Source organism: Ambystoma mexicanum, chromosome 4p, assembly GCF_040938575.1.
Source record: "Ambystoma mexicanum isolate Mex_15411 chromosome 4p, UKY_AmexF1_1, whole genome shotgun sequence".
Taxonomy (NCBI): Eukaryota; Metazoa; Chordata; class Amphibia; order Caudata; family Ambystomatidae; genus Ambystoma; species Ambystoma mexicanum.
This window is the reverse complement of record NC_090927.1, coordinates 997,673,507-997,688,970: the sequence shown is the minus strand read 5'-3', so window position 1 is coordinate 997,688,970 and position 15,464 is coordinate 997,673,507. Positions and strand designations below refer to the sequence as shown.

Genomic DNA, 15,464 nt, shown 5'->3' with positions numbered 1-15,464 from the left:
GCCTCCAAACCACCGCCACCGTCTCTGATTGGCTGTGCCACAGGCAATCAGAATGAATGATTAAGCAGCTGAATGTTTGAAAGCCAGCTAAATGCTCCGCTTATCATCTGCTTAAGGCGTTCTTATCTGGAGGTGCGCGCTGCTTAATGGCCGGCCCATTGTCTTCGGCTTGGAAGCACTAATGAAGTCAGGGTTGCGGGCCGACGTCATAAGTCCAAGGTGGGGAAAGGTGGGCTCCCACTGGGAGAGGGTGGCAGCAGTTCCTCCACTCCTTCCTTTCTGAGCCCTTCCCCAGCAGCAGGTGCAGTATTTTTAGAAGGCGAGCAGTCCTCTTGCATGTGTGTGGCTGCTGAAAGGATTGCGGAGGCCGCCGCATATCCTGCTTAAAAGATCTTCGCTTAGCCCCGCTCTGCTTTCTCGCTTGAATAAGGGCTCGGACGTGGGCCCGGTGCTGCGCGTGACAGCCGGCGTCCCTGCTCGCCGCTGATTGGTCAGCCTATCGCAGAGCCTTTCCGTCTGGAAGAAAGGTGAGGCTGTTTCTTTACTTGCATCGAGACATGTCTTTGTTCCTCTTTTCTTCAGGTTGTACAAATAAATTCCGAACGTGTGCACACATCTCTAAAATCAAATCTACCAAGCGGTTGAACGTATCACAGTTGTCAGTTCAAAGTGTGCAGTGCTAGGGTGTCCATGTAAAATACGCTCGGAGCCCTGAAGATTCCTCGTGCCAGAACTTCACGCCGTCCTGTTTTTTCCCTTGCCATTCTATAAATTATAGTTTTGTCTTCCCCGTTTTAAATTAATTTGGGACTGCGTGTCCAAGAATTTAGGGAAAAATACAGGACTGGATGACTATCATGCAAACTTGAGCGCAATGTATGTGTAATATTCATATGGCATGGTCATGTATGAATGTGTTAAGTATAATACGTGAAATATTAAGCAGTGGGTTGCACACATACCTGCCTAGTCTCTGGGTTTACCCCAGAGACTCTGGGTTTTACGATCCAAGGAAATCCGCCCGTGCCTCGATGTGATTAACTACAAACACACCATTTGTGGCCAATCACATCGAGGTGTGCGCAGAAAACGTAGGATCTGCCACAGATCCGAAGGCCGGCGCCCAGTTAGCAGCATCTGCTCTTTTTCTTTTGTTTGCGTCTTTGCGTGTTTCTCAGTCTTTTTTTGTTTTGTTTTTAAAGTGTTTGAGTCAGGTGGGTGGTGTCTTTGGGAAGGGGGCAGGGAATCGGTGATGTCATTCCCCGGGTTTTGCTTTTGGGAATGTAGGTAGGTATTGTGGCACATAGTGGACGTTTAGATACCCTCATGGAGTATGCACTATATAGTCCAAGGTCCCAGGCCGAGGGCTGCATTTTCCAGACATGCCAATGAGCCCCATTTCATTACCTAGATATAGGTCTAACTGGCGTCACCCGATAAATAAAAAATTGCGCAACATCAAAGTGAACTCATTACATTGGGCTTGTGTTCTACAACCCTTTGGGGCAGAGTGGCTAAAGTGTGCCTGACACATGATTTTTAAGTCTTGCATCTAATAACATTTCAAAAACACAATTTGTCCATGATATGGGCATGAACACAGTAGCAGTTCCTAAATCTGTTTTTATTTACATTTCGTGTATTTAGTTCTGGTTGTGAGAACAGCATGTATCCTCTAGTCTCAGTGTCATAGAAAGTTGCCACATGTGAGAAGTTGCCTCACCAATATATGCCAATGCTGCCCCCCTTTAAAGTCTGGTGTGTTCAAGCCTAAAGGAAATTCCAACCGTTGTCTTCCAAAGAATATATGCTTGCTTTGCCACAGTAAAACATTACGCACTCCCTAAAATACACAAGGACTCTACCACACCAAGAGGTAGACCTATTGTGTCCAGATGCAGTTCTCTTTTGGAACCACTCTGCAAATCTGTGGATGTTTTTCTACAGCCCGTTAGCCAAGACACAGCTACCTATCTTAAAGATACGATGGTGACAATAAAAATCTTCAAAGGCCAGGGATCTGATATAGGCAACAACTTATTAGTAACTATGGATATCAAATCTCTGTACACTAATATACCGCAAGATGAAGCTATTGACAAAATACAAGGATTTTCGACCCACAGAACCACACAAAGGGTCCCGGCAGAATTAATTGTAGAACGTATGAGCATTGCCCTTAGAAAAAACTTCTTCCAGTCTCCCAACCAATTTTATTTACAAATTAGCGGAACGGCAATGGGTGCAGCTTTTGCACCTTGCTTGGCCACACTATTCATGGCAGCTTTTGAAGAAGAGTACATTTTTACAGACAATAACCAATGTAATTCACAGATCAGCAGTTGGTACAGATACAAGGATGATATTATCTTGATCTGGAAAGGAAACCAAGAATATTTATGTGACTTCTTGGAATGTATCAATGGTTTCCACCCTCCAACACAGTTTACCGTGGAATTAGATAAACAGTGTATGCATTTCCTTGACTTAGTCATCAAATTGCATTTGGCCACCTTACTTGTACACTATACAAGAAAAAGACTGATCTTAACACCACGTTACACTTTTCAAGCTTCCATTTCAGGTCCTTAAAAGAAAATCTACTGTTTAGTCAATTCCTCCAGCTGAGGCACAATTGCACCTCCACAACTGACTATTATCAAAATGCCAACACATTGAGCACTGATCTCAGAGCAAGGGGGTACCCCGAAAAAACGGGTCCCCCATGCACTGAAAAGAGCAAGGTATACACCAAGAGATGCTCTGTTAGAACCTAAAGAGAGGAGTACCGCACAGGGCAGAATTACCTATGTAGCAACTTACACCAATTCATTTCATATCAAGAAAATGTTGAAGAAATATTGGCCCATGATTACCACCTGTATGCCTAATATACCACCTTCGCTATCTAAAAACTTAAAGGACAAACTGGTACACTCTAGATCCAAACAGACCAGATCCAACACATGCAACTGGGTCCAATGCCCACTTAAGGGGCATTTCCCATGTGGAAACTGTAGAGCCTGCAAGTTTACCTCCAAAACAGTTACATTTCAGATTGATAAAAAAAAGGGAATTGAGATTCATGTTGAACTGTAAAACTACCAATGTCATATACTGCATAGAATGCCCATGTGGCTTGAGGTATGTTGGGCAGACAACAAGGGCAGCCCATGTCGGGATCACTGAACATAGGTCTAGGATCCGGCACAGAAACCACACAGCACCACTAGTCTCCCACTTCTTGGAATTTCAACATTCTCCTGATGACCTCAAATGGTGGATTATTGATGTAGTGCGCAATGTGTCCTACCCACACTCACAAATGAGTCTTCTCAATAAAGAGGCATGTTGGATACATTGCCTCCACACAATGGAAAGGGGGCTCAATGAAGAGGTCCCACCGTTTTTTTTGTTAACGATTACTACTTGAATTTTAATGTGCACTAAATTGGTGCACAGCAGGATGTGGCTCCACACCTGACCGCCAACACCATTAGAACATGCACCATCTTGCGTACACCCAGTGTCAGCCCTCCTGATAAGTGTATTATTCTCCATCACAGACACTAGTGCACATTACCCAGACTATGTGATCTGTCATCTTTCCACTTATATACAGACACATTGCTGGTCATGAACCTGCACCACCACCTTTTCGTACCATGTCAACATGATTTTGCTGTTTGAATTACTATTCCAGCTCTATTAGCCATCTCTGCATGGACACCAACTCCAGTGCCATTTCACACACACAGTAAACGCAGGGCTTCTCTTGCAGCCTTCTTGGACACTCCCATCAACAGGATTAGTCCTCCACATATCATTTCCCCACACACAGAGTGCAGTACCTCCCACATAATCCACTCGCTCTGGAGTGCAGCGAACCACCTCTCTCCTGGGCCAGCGTGTACTAGATCTCACGCGATTGCCCTCCCGGGACTTCACAAGTGGTTGCCATAGTGACCCCACAACAACTATCCACAGCACGGCGACGGACGCAGACCACTGAACAGCGATGCACCGGACAAGATCTACCGGGTAAACTACAGCACACGCATCCACAAACGCCCTCATTCAACAATTTACAGCTCTGTGTGCAGCCAACTAAAGGCTTTTTTGTTATTTCATACATTCTCATGCAGACCTGAGCAATATGAGACATGTAAGATACACGCCCTCAAACGTTCTATGAGTATCTAGAGCAGATACACTTCTTAAACAAGGGACTTCTCCCAACTCACTGCTTCTGCCGGCTGCAACACTTCAAGGTATGCATTAGACACATGCGTCTCCAGTTTTGTTGTATCTCTCCCAGTGAATCATTGAGCACTCAGTGACCACCCTGCCTCCCTTCATTGCCTTTTAGTTTGTGGAAGTCATCCGACTCACTAACTAAACCACAGAGCAAGATTCAACTCGTCACCCTTCCGGAGCCTGAGGCACCCTACTGATGGATGCTTCCCGCCAGGGTAAGCACAGTTTCTGTGTTGTCCTCTCTGTACCCCCTGGGAATGATCTTTTTTAACAATTTTTCTATTTAAAACAAACTTTCCCCTTTCAATGTTCTTATGTTTTGTTTTTACGGGTAAAGGGAACATAAGAGCACCGTTCTTTCTCCAAGTTGCACTTTTTAATAACATTTAAAGCATGGGCCACTACCCCCTTTAGGAGGGTGATACATAAGAAACAGGTTCTCCTGCAGCCTGATACCTTCCTGTGTTTTCCCTCTTCTCAGGGGTCACCAATCAGGTTCCGTTTTTTGGTCCTGGGGAAGGCGTACTTATCCATACAAGCCCGCTGAAACGTATAGCCCCATGCGCCTCGATTAAATCACGCTTTTGGGCTGTGCCACTGTCAGTTCTACATCAGCGCACTCCGTAGACCCCTGAACTGTTGAATTTAAATGTATGTGACAATGTGAGAAGCAAGACTTATTAGTTGTCAGATAGTGAGCCAATACAATTTGTGCCCAGAACATACAACGGTATGCCACTGTAGATCGTATTCATGGTGTGGGCCCCCTCAATCATGGTGGCGGTGCACTTCCCCCTCATACCACATGTGCAAACAGACACACACACTCTCATTCAAACTCTCTGAGACCCACATACATTGCGACCAATGCATGCAAACGCACACTTTTTTCCACCTTATTTTAATGTACATTTTCAGTGTGGTGAGCCAGTGCCCTCGTCCCCGCCTGTGAGGAATCCGACCATACGCACAGCGGGTGTGCGCTCGCCTGGGCTTTTTGAAATTTTTAATTGAATGGAATGATGACAGACCAACCTCAAGAACATGTGTGGGGCTAATCCACACACATTTCCCTATGCTCCCAGCATGACAAATGCATAGACCCGTGTACTCTGGGTGGCCACAGCCAACAGGCACAGTCCCCCCTATCACATTTAGTTGGGATACGATAGCCATGGTTACACAATGCATTTCCAGAAGGGGGAGGACCACATTTTCCCGCTGCCATGACCAGCCTGATTTACTAACAAAGGCTCCATGGATCCACCCTGCTCCTTTGTTGGGCATTGCAGCTAGTGGCAGTGATTTGCATACCAAATAGAGGGTAATTCAAACAGGCCCACATGAGGACTGGCTGCAGAGGTTAACAAAGGAGAAAAGAAACCCCAACAAACATTCATATGTAACTGTGTCCACCTGAAGCCAGCTCCCACCCTCAGTATCTATGACAGTGAGCTGTCGTGCCTGGGACTGCGTGCTTACAGTAGTTCACCCCGCAGGGTACGAGAATGTGGTGTGCAGGAGCAAGAGTCTGGACTCGCCGCAGCTTCAAGTGAGACCTGCTGCTTTAATCAGGAACCACAGAGAGATCCATTACCAGTGAGACTCTTTTATCCACAACAGACAGGAAGATGTGTGGGACTTAGTATCACATATTTTCAAAGCACTCTGGTTATGACCTCATGCATACAGGAGAATGTTGGTGGGGACTCCAGGATTGGTTTGTTAATGTAGGCTTAACCTACACCAATCCCTGAGGCCCATTTGGCTTTAAAAGAGGGCTGAGCCCCTCTCTTGGCAGATTATCTGAAGAATTTGCAATGAGCAACAAGAAGAACTTGTCATTGGACCCTGGCTGAAGGTACATTCTGCCTTACATCTTCTGCCAGTGAAGCAAGGCCAGAACCTCCAAAACGGGAAGCAAGATCTCTCCCCTAAACATCTCCCAGGGAACAGAGGGAGATACCATATCCCGGTATGCAGCCAGCACACAGCTTGCCCTGCTAGGCTCTGCACTAAGCTTCCTAAGTGGGATGTGCAAGAAGGTCCCTGAACCTACAACCAAGTACAAGGCCACTTCTGCAACACACACCACAGCTGTGGGCCATCCGCCTTAAAGGACAACACAAGCCAATTGAAGAAGCTGGAACAAGTGCTGCAACAAGCTTCTACCGCCCTCCGCCTTAAAGGACACTTTCGAGCCAGTCGAGTTCCTCTATTTGCATTCGACTGCAAAGCTGACCTTTGTCAAGCCGCAGTCGCTTAAAGACATCTGAGACGTCTCGACCAGTGCTCCAAAACCACTGTACAGCACTGAGGCAACGATTCCTGACCCAGAGCCACTGTGTAAGTCAGCCTGCAGCCGTTCGTCCAGTTTTGCTCGCCGAACTGTCTTGCCATCTGATACCCACAGCTGACTCCGGTCTTGAAGTCTGTCACAGAAGCCTAGAAAGCGCCCTGAAGCCGACTCGACCCTGTCGAGCACCAAGAACACCTACATCACACAGTACACTGCAGTTCTGTCCCCCCGGTCCTTCCCAGAAGGCACCTAGAGACACATTGAGACCCATTTCTCCCATTGCTCCCTTTGTGCTGCAGCCAATAACTTTAAACAGTTTTGGTTATTAACCATACTAACTACCCTCCTATCACTATACAGAGTGCATCCCTTTTGCTTCTCTGAAAGCATCCTCTGCATTCTTTTTACAGGGTAGGTTGTATTTTGTAGTGTTGCTAGAACTGTCTGTTGTGATGTAAATAAAGTAGATAGGCTTGATACATACAACCTTGACTGGACAGTCCCATTTATCATTGGGTAATAGTTAGATTTTTGCTGTGTTGCAACTAACGAAAGATACAGCCTGCCCTCAGCCTGTGCCACTAAAAGGGGTGAAGGAGGTATACCTTTAGGGCTGTCCCTGTTTCACTTTTATGATTGGGAACACTGCTGGTTTGGTAATAGTGTGGGGCTGAGTAGGCGGTTTGGACATTACTCATTGCTGTGCTCTGTCAGAGCAGAATTTATTTTGTCTGTGTTATCACGTTCCTTCAATCAGTAAAAGAGACCTACACAAGGCCTCTTCCAGATAATCTCTGCTGGAAGGTTATTGTGAAAGGTGGACCGTATCTATATATGTAAAATCCCTGTATTTGCCAACCAAGCTATTACAGGAACAGATGCTGTCATGGTGTCATGATTCACAAAATAACGCATTCAGCAACATACTGGTGGGCCACCCTCAACAATGGTGCGTACGGACATCACACATTAGCAGTATGCATCCACGGGACAAACCAAACAACATCTCCTGTTGGACACTTATTACAGTTCAGTCCTGCCAGGTGATTCATTGTAGAACGACCGCATTCAGTGGGCAATAAGGCAGTCATGATCACATTTTATGCTTTTTTGATAATGGCTGACTTCACACCATCTACTTCGGAATTAGGGAATTAGTAGACTTGTTTTTGACAAAGATCTTCCAGTTGCACAGGCTTCCCAAAACCATTGTATCAGATTGATGATCGCAGTGCATGGCCAGGTTTTGGTCTAGACTCTGTAAAGCCTTCAGCATTAAAAATACCTGATCTTCAGGATACCATCCACGGAGGGAAAGAACCAATCGGGGCATGGAGATTATCACAGTTGTTTTTCTTCATTCCCAAAACAACGTGGTATCTAATTTTACCTACAGACGAGTTTTCTTGCAACAACACCATTTATTAATCTATGGGTGAAAGCCGCTTCTTCACTACTCATGGCCTGCATCCTCGGGTCTATCCTGCTAAAACCATTTCTGATACCACAATCTCTTCCTTGAAGGACCTGGTACACAAGATCCAGCACGGTCATACAAATTCTTTCTACCATCTTCGCTTGTCCCGGGAACTTATGAAAGCTTATGCAGATGTTATGTTATGTTATTGGATTTATATAGCACCAAAGGGCGTCCAGGCGCTAACTAACAAGAGCAAAAAGGCCAAACCTGCAAACAGACACTTTACATGAACAGTGTGGTCTGTAAGGATTTTCTAAAAGCTAGGTGATTTTCCTCTTTTCTTAGTGCTTGTGGCTGCTCATTCCATGCACATGCCACCAGGACTGGAAAACAACGTCCATTTCCACACGCTCTCTTAGCACAACCCGCTCTGAGGAAGAGGGCGGTTGTGGATCGAAGATCTCTGGTTGTCTGATGTATAAGAACCTTTTCCTTGATAGAGCTGGGGGCAGATCCGTAGATACACTTGTGACAGAGGGTCAACAATTTGAACAAGATCATGACTGACATAGGTAACCAGTGCAATTCCTTCCTGGCTGTAGTGGTAGGTTTGTTTCGCGTCACACCGTAGACGATACGAACAGCAGCATTCTGAATTTCCTGCAGCCTAAAGATGTCTTCCTTACTGGCACCACCCAGAAGAGCGTTACAATAATCTAGGCAAGGGAGTATAATAGCCCTAACCATTGTCTTTGGCACTCATAGGAGCCATCTGTCTTAAAACTCTCAAATAGTAGTTTGTGCTTTTTACGATGGCATCTACTTGTGCACCTGTGTTCAAAGTGGCTTCCATGTACATGCCTAAAGTTTTCACTTTGATAACTACCGCTTTCCGGCTGCCCTCGGCCAAAAAGCTGGCAAAGGCCGGATCCAGACTCTCTCTTGACTTTTTTAACCCATATATCATTAGTTTGGTCTTCTCGGCATTCAGACATAACCAATTAGTTGTCATGCAGTTTTTTATGGTCTGATAGACCTTGCTAAGCTTGTCCTGATCATCCTTATACTTTCCGGTGATCTCCAGGGACAACTGGAAGTCATCCGTGTAATTTGTAAAAAAGAGTCCCAATCTTTCCAACTCTCTACAAAGGGGTCATATATAGATGTTAAAAAGTAAAGTGGATAAACAAGCCCCCTAGGCGATGCCACAAAATGTGGTCTCCACCTCAGAGCAAAAGTCTCCCCAATACACCCTCGATCTTCTCTCTTCCAGGAATGACCTGGTACACAGTACAAAATAGGAGGAATGGGATCGCTATCCGCTCGCCATCTGCCTAAACATCTCACACCAACTAAGCCAGGGAAAGGCCATTGCACTTGGATCCCGACCCTGGGGGTGGAGAAGCGAGGAAGGATCACCTGAGTGGAGAGTCCTTTGGAATTGGGAGTGGGTTACATGCAGATGAGACATGGTATCCCCCTTTTCCTGTTGAAGACCAAACTAACCATCCCCAACCTTTATGGGATACTATAAAGCTGTTTCTCTCATTTCCCCACATGTGCACTTGACAGTACTTGGAGAAGGAAGAGGTGACTAAGAGACTAGTGGTCCCATTTACCATTTCACCACTCTAGTACTGGGACGAAGAAGATGCCTGCAGAGTGTTGTAACAGTCAGGCTTGTCTCCTTAATCAAAGTCGGGCAGACCTAATGGAGAGAGATCACCTGCAAACTGTTAAGTGATTGCAGGTGTATAAAATGAGAGAAAGACTACAACAAAGAGAGCAACATGGAGGCTTGTGCGGGAGAGACCAACAGGGTGCCCTTGATACAAGGAGGCAGCCGTGGTGGGACTGTAGGAGCCAGGACACCGGCACATATCCCAGACAACTTGCGGGACCCAGAAGGAGCAGGCCATGTCATTGCCGCAGGCCTGGGAGCCTCTGTGATACTGAGCGATCAGCAGGAGTTGCGAAAACACCAGGAGAAGAAAGGACGCCACCCAGGTCCGGGAAGAAGCATTCAGGTTGCCGGTGTGCAGAAGGAAACACCAGGCAGACGAGCTGGGCTCGTAGCTTTGGACTTCCCAACTCCAGAAGTGCAGAAGAAACAGCGAGAACTGCTGAGAGAAGACACCTGAAACCGGTGAGTGTTGGGGAGGACTCTCGAACACTGCTGCACTCCCATAGGACCGGAATTAATCAACGATCTGCAAAACAAAACAAACTAAATGCATATTGAATACTGAAATAAATGGAAACTTCAAATTAAGCAAAATAAATGCATATTGAATGCCACATTGAATAGAAACTTTAAATTAAGCAAAACAAATGCACATTGTGAAACAAACCAATGAGAGCACTGTAAGTGAACTGGTGAGGCAAGCCAGAAGGAGGCTCAAGTGGACCATGAGTTGTGTGAAACCTTTTGAAGAGATTGAAGCAGGTATAAGTGGTGCTGATAAAGTCGGGGGCAAGGGAACCCAGAGATTTGGAAACCACATGAGCTATCCCGAGAACAGAGTCTCAAGATCATTTGGTTTTTGAAATGTGTTGCTTGGAACTTGGGGAAGGGAACCCCGAGGAGTGTTTGGAACGGTATTGTCTTGAACTGGAGAAAGGTAATGTTGAGACTTTTTTGTGGAACTTTCTTACACTTGGGGAAGGGGAGCTGAAAGAGAGCTGGAAGAATAGGTTAAACACGGTTTCTTTTATTGACATCTCTACACATTGTTTAGCTTCAGTTGTGAGGGCAAGTATAGGTTTTGGACACAGACAGACTTTTAAGTTGAATTCTTTGACTCAGACTTTCCTTAGTTTCGTTCAGGTAGGGCCATCCCACCTTAGCCTAGGGCAAGTTAGGCCTTCTACCATCCTGACATTTGATTTAATAAAGTATTTTATTTTGAACTTTAAGTCTGTTGTCTGTGTCTTACTTCATGATGCCTTCACAGAGCATAGATGAAAAATAAAGGGGAGGAGTGCCAACTAAGTAGTTGCAGACAGGGGAGATATGATGCAACGCACGCTGCAGCATACAAGGTCAAAGACTTCATACAACATACAACATACAAGGTCAAAGATTGAGGCAGGTAAAGAGCAAGTAGAGACTGAGGGCAGATAAACAAGATACATTAAGATAGCAGCATGGTATGGTGAATGTCAAAAAGTCAATGCAGGCCACTGTGCAGAGTCTGTAGCGCATGCAAGGAGGCGTGGTTAGGCAGCAGTGATGCAGACGAGGCGGTGTAGTTACGATTGGCAAAAGATTAGGAGCGCAAGAGGGATGGAGATAGTAACAGTGGGCTGCGAGGAACGGGGACAGGAAGGTTGAAGAGGAGGAGACAAATCCGAGGCGGAGGACACGAGAGGCCGTATTGGCAAGGGGAGCTTAACAGGAGATCCAGTCAGGATGAGAAAACAAGGAGGAATGAAAAACTATCACAGGTGGTGGCAATGTAGTGGGAAGGGACGAATGGAGATGGTGGAAAGCTGAGGAGGAGAGAGGGGAAGAACAAGGAGCGAAGGGCTTACCAGCTCAGACCAGCAGCCAATGCAGATGACACGACGAGAACAGGCAATCTTTTGGAGTCCGATAGTAAGAGAGCAGGTGCCGCTCCATGCCCGACAGGTCCAGACAGGGTAACACTCAACCCTTAAAGGTGGCACTTTCAGGGTGCCAGCATCGCCTGACGGCTCCTGGGCCCACAGTGCAGAAATCCAAGCCCCAGCCAATCTGTAAAACGGCAGAGGCGGGCTCAGGGACACTATGCACAGGGGCCAAGCTTTTTCTGCTTGCCAAGTGGGCGGCGTCTTCCAAGTCGGCAAATATTCCTGTGTTGGTGGGGGGCAACAAGGGCTGTAAAGGATGTACGAATAGCTTGGCAACTTTCCACTTGTTTTATAACCTCACTCACTAGAAGGCTGTAGAGAGCGAGAGTGGAAGAAACAAGAACATGGAGGACAGGCTGTATATGGTGCTACCAACAGCTAAAAAGACAGGCGGGAGAAAATGCTCAACGGGTGACGTGGTTTGTTTTTCGTCATCCTAACCAAGACTGAGAGAGCTGTAGTGGATTTTCTTCCACATATAGCGTCTCTCTCTCTCTCTCTCTCTCCCCGTGTGTTTATAGTATCGCATCATTTTGCCTTCCAAGTCGGCACACGGACAAAAAAAAAGATAGTGTAACACTAACACAATTAGCGTCAAAAGAAATAACAACTGAGTTGTGGGTCACAAGACCTTTGCCATAAATTGATTATGTTATGTCCATACTGACAACGGTTGCGTGAAGCCATCCATTTTCTGGTGCTTCCAGGAGTCGCGCGGGTGGCGCAGAAGCCGCAGTGTGAGTAATCCGGCTGTTGGCGCACGAGATTACAAAACGCAAGCGATCAGTCAGAAAGAATGAAAGAAACCCCGCGTTTTCCTGATCCCTCGTCGCCTCCAGGCTTCTTGCTCTGCCTTAAATCTCCAAGATAATGTTTCGCAAAAGAAACGTGGTTTTTCATATGTAGGCCTCAAGGAAACCTTACAGCCGAGCACACTTCTAGCTGTCAGGAAGAGAGTAGAAATGTAAAGTAAACTGAATGCTGTTGGTCTTGAGTCATTCACTTATACACAGATTTCCTTTCTTCTTTTTTATATTTATTAAACTGTTTGAGATTGAAAATGGAACTCAAATAGCAGCAGCCAGAGGATAATTTAATACAAATAAAGAGAGAATAGTAAATAGATTTGCCGAGCGAGCAAAATGTGCGGGGGTGCAGCACGGCCTTCCCCCATCATCCTTCACTTCACTGAAAGGTGTCCTTGGCGCTACTTGCCTGTCAGTTTCTTTATCGAAGTTCCAACGCATCACCCCCATCCTGAAATACTTGTGCTGGTTTCCGACGCCATTTTGAGTTTACCATAGGTCTGTTCCCTAACCTGCAGGAGCTTAGTTGGAATTCAGCCCAGCTACTTGGGTGATGCATTGAAAATATCTGGTGGACTTGGATTTCTTGCAATGGGACCCCTGGAGATTTCAAAAAGTTTGCTTCAGACATGTTCTAGATTGCAGAACTTTTTTATCCCCCTCAACGCTTGTCTGTTTTGTCGATCTACTATTTTGTTCATCTGTTCCGTTGCACATTTGTTGAAATGTGCCCAGTTGACTTTGGAATGGAGGTGTGATAAATAGTTAATGGATAAAATGACATATTTTCATCCATGTTTTGTGACAATGACACTGCAGTACAATTCTGTCACTCATGCCCCCTTCCAGTTCCCAGGCACAGGAACCAGAGATGTAGCCTGCCAAATAAATGAGTGGCAGTGTGAGACTATGGTTGGTGATGGTCTGCTGATTGGTGACCGTGATTAACCATGGTCTGGTGATGACTGCGCATACTCAATTATAGTTTGGGACTGTCAACCATGTTTGGTGATTGCCGACTATGGTCTACCAATGTTTGACCATGGTCTGGTAATGATCAGTCATGCTCTGGAGAAGGGAACCGCCTTCTGGCGATGACTTGACCATGCTTGACACTGGCTGACTATGCACAGGGAGAAATCAGAGATCATTCAAAATGGTCGAACATGATCTTGCAGTGGTTGATCATAGTCTGACAAAGGTCTGCAGTGCTCCACTATGGTTATCGATGATCGGCAATGGTTGGCTATAAAGCCGGCCATAGTGCATGCTCACTGCTTGACCCATTAAAAACCTACACCAGTACAATAATACCAACTACCTGAAACTAAGTGGCTGTTAACGTGAAGAACACCCAGGACCTACATCTGTTTGCCATATGTGAACCCTAATCCCTATACGTCTGTAGCATTCATTTTAGCTCGCGTATAGACTGTGCAAAGCAGCACGTAAATGAGGTCAACCTCACAATGGAGTGGTCTGGTTGAAGAAGTTGTGCGTGACAATACAGCAAAATTCTTTCCCACATCGTTGACAGACAACTGCAATATTAAGGTATGGCGCTGATAAATATATTCTAGCCTTGGTACAATCACTCACAGGAACAATCATTTAAAAGCAGGCTCTGAAGTAAGGAGAGCTAAAGATATTCAAACTATGTTAAAGGCACCAGCATTGCTGTCCCGGGAGGATAGGTCAGGCGCAAAATCCTCGCCTTGCAGGCAAGACGACGCAGACGCAGAGCAACACAGGTTCGATCCCCGGGTATTAAGCGCATTATAAATAACCTATCATATATCATACTTTGACACCCTCACCCCGATCTGTATACCTTTCAAATGGTTGGCAGTATTCAATATCTTGAGGTTGTTGTGGAAATTACCTGACCCTCAATGCACCAACTACAAGTTCACCATATTCCATGCCTGAGTCCCTTTTCTACAAGATAGTGTACATTTTCAGCTTTGACATTTGCAAAACAGTATCTCCACCCAACCTGTGTCATCATATGGCTATTCTGCTGGTCTCACGCAAGCACCTCTTGGCTGGTCAAGATGCCTCCTGTTGCGGAACTTGCAGATCTTCCAGGAACTGCTCTCCACATTCTAGGCACATGGGATTGCAACAGCCACACAGACCACCAGACCCGTCTATTGGCCCAAGACACGACTCTTTTCAAGTGAGTAGAACTTGTGCCCTCGTCATGTCTGTGAAGGAAAGTAACCTCCGAGTTCTTGCAGAGATTGTGCCATCTCCACTTGGCATTAAAAGGAGGAAGCGGATACCTTACTGGCACTACTTAAAGGCACCGTTCCTAAACCTACCCTATGATGGCTGCTTTCCTCTTTTTATTTTAAAATAAGTGTGACATGTCCCTCCAGCTGATGGATAATTTTTCGGTTTTCTAAGATTATGATCTTTGCTTGGATATGAATGGGCCCACCTGTTTTACCAAACCATCAATCTTCCTGCATCAATGATGGCGGCTCATCTGGAACTCTGGACCCAAGAGCCTGGGCCTACCTACACAATGCATTATTCTCCCTCCCATCCCATTGGGATCCAGGGATCTAATTTCACAAAGATGCAGTTAGGCTATGCAGTGGGGGCTTTACAAAGAAACCTAAACCTCTACTGTGACCAGTGGTGGAAGTGTACCCAAAGAAGTAGAGGAACTGGGGTCTCGGCAGTGGCGAGGGTAGGTGGAAGCATAGTGCAACATGTGACACAGTGTTGTGGCCGGGGGATTGCAGTAGTCTATGTGACCAGTAACTAAGGCTCCTATTGCAACTTACACTTGCACGGGGACATGAATGGACACATCTTCTGTATAGAATGGTGAATAAGCTCGTAAAAAGTAGAGGAATGGTAAACAGAAAAAAATAAAACTAGTGCAAGACTGCTCCCGAACGTTCCCGCTCACTTCGATCACTGACTGTGACAAAGGAGGAACCTCAGACCGTTTGCAGACCGGTTATCAAAAGTGGCTCTGGACATGTGCTTTAAAGTGTCTCCATGTGACTGTGCGAGAGACCATACAATGTCAGCCGAACCGCTCTAAGAGTGTTTG

The 15,464-nt window shown here is 45.9% G+C and overlaps 1 protein-coding gene across 1 annotated transcript in view; it reads left to right on the top strand.

Moving 5' to 3' along the window:
* Positions 1-308: 308 nt before the first annotated feature.
* The window catches only part of PRDM1 (PR/SET domain 1), a 335,469-nt gene continuing 320,313 nt past the window's right edge, over positions 309-15,464 (top strand). Inside the window, exon 1 of the mRNA XM_069606584.1 lies at positions 309-527. The gene's annotated coding sequence lies outside the window, so the exon portion shown is untranslated. The remainder of the gene's footprint in view (positions 528-15,464) is intronic.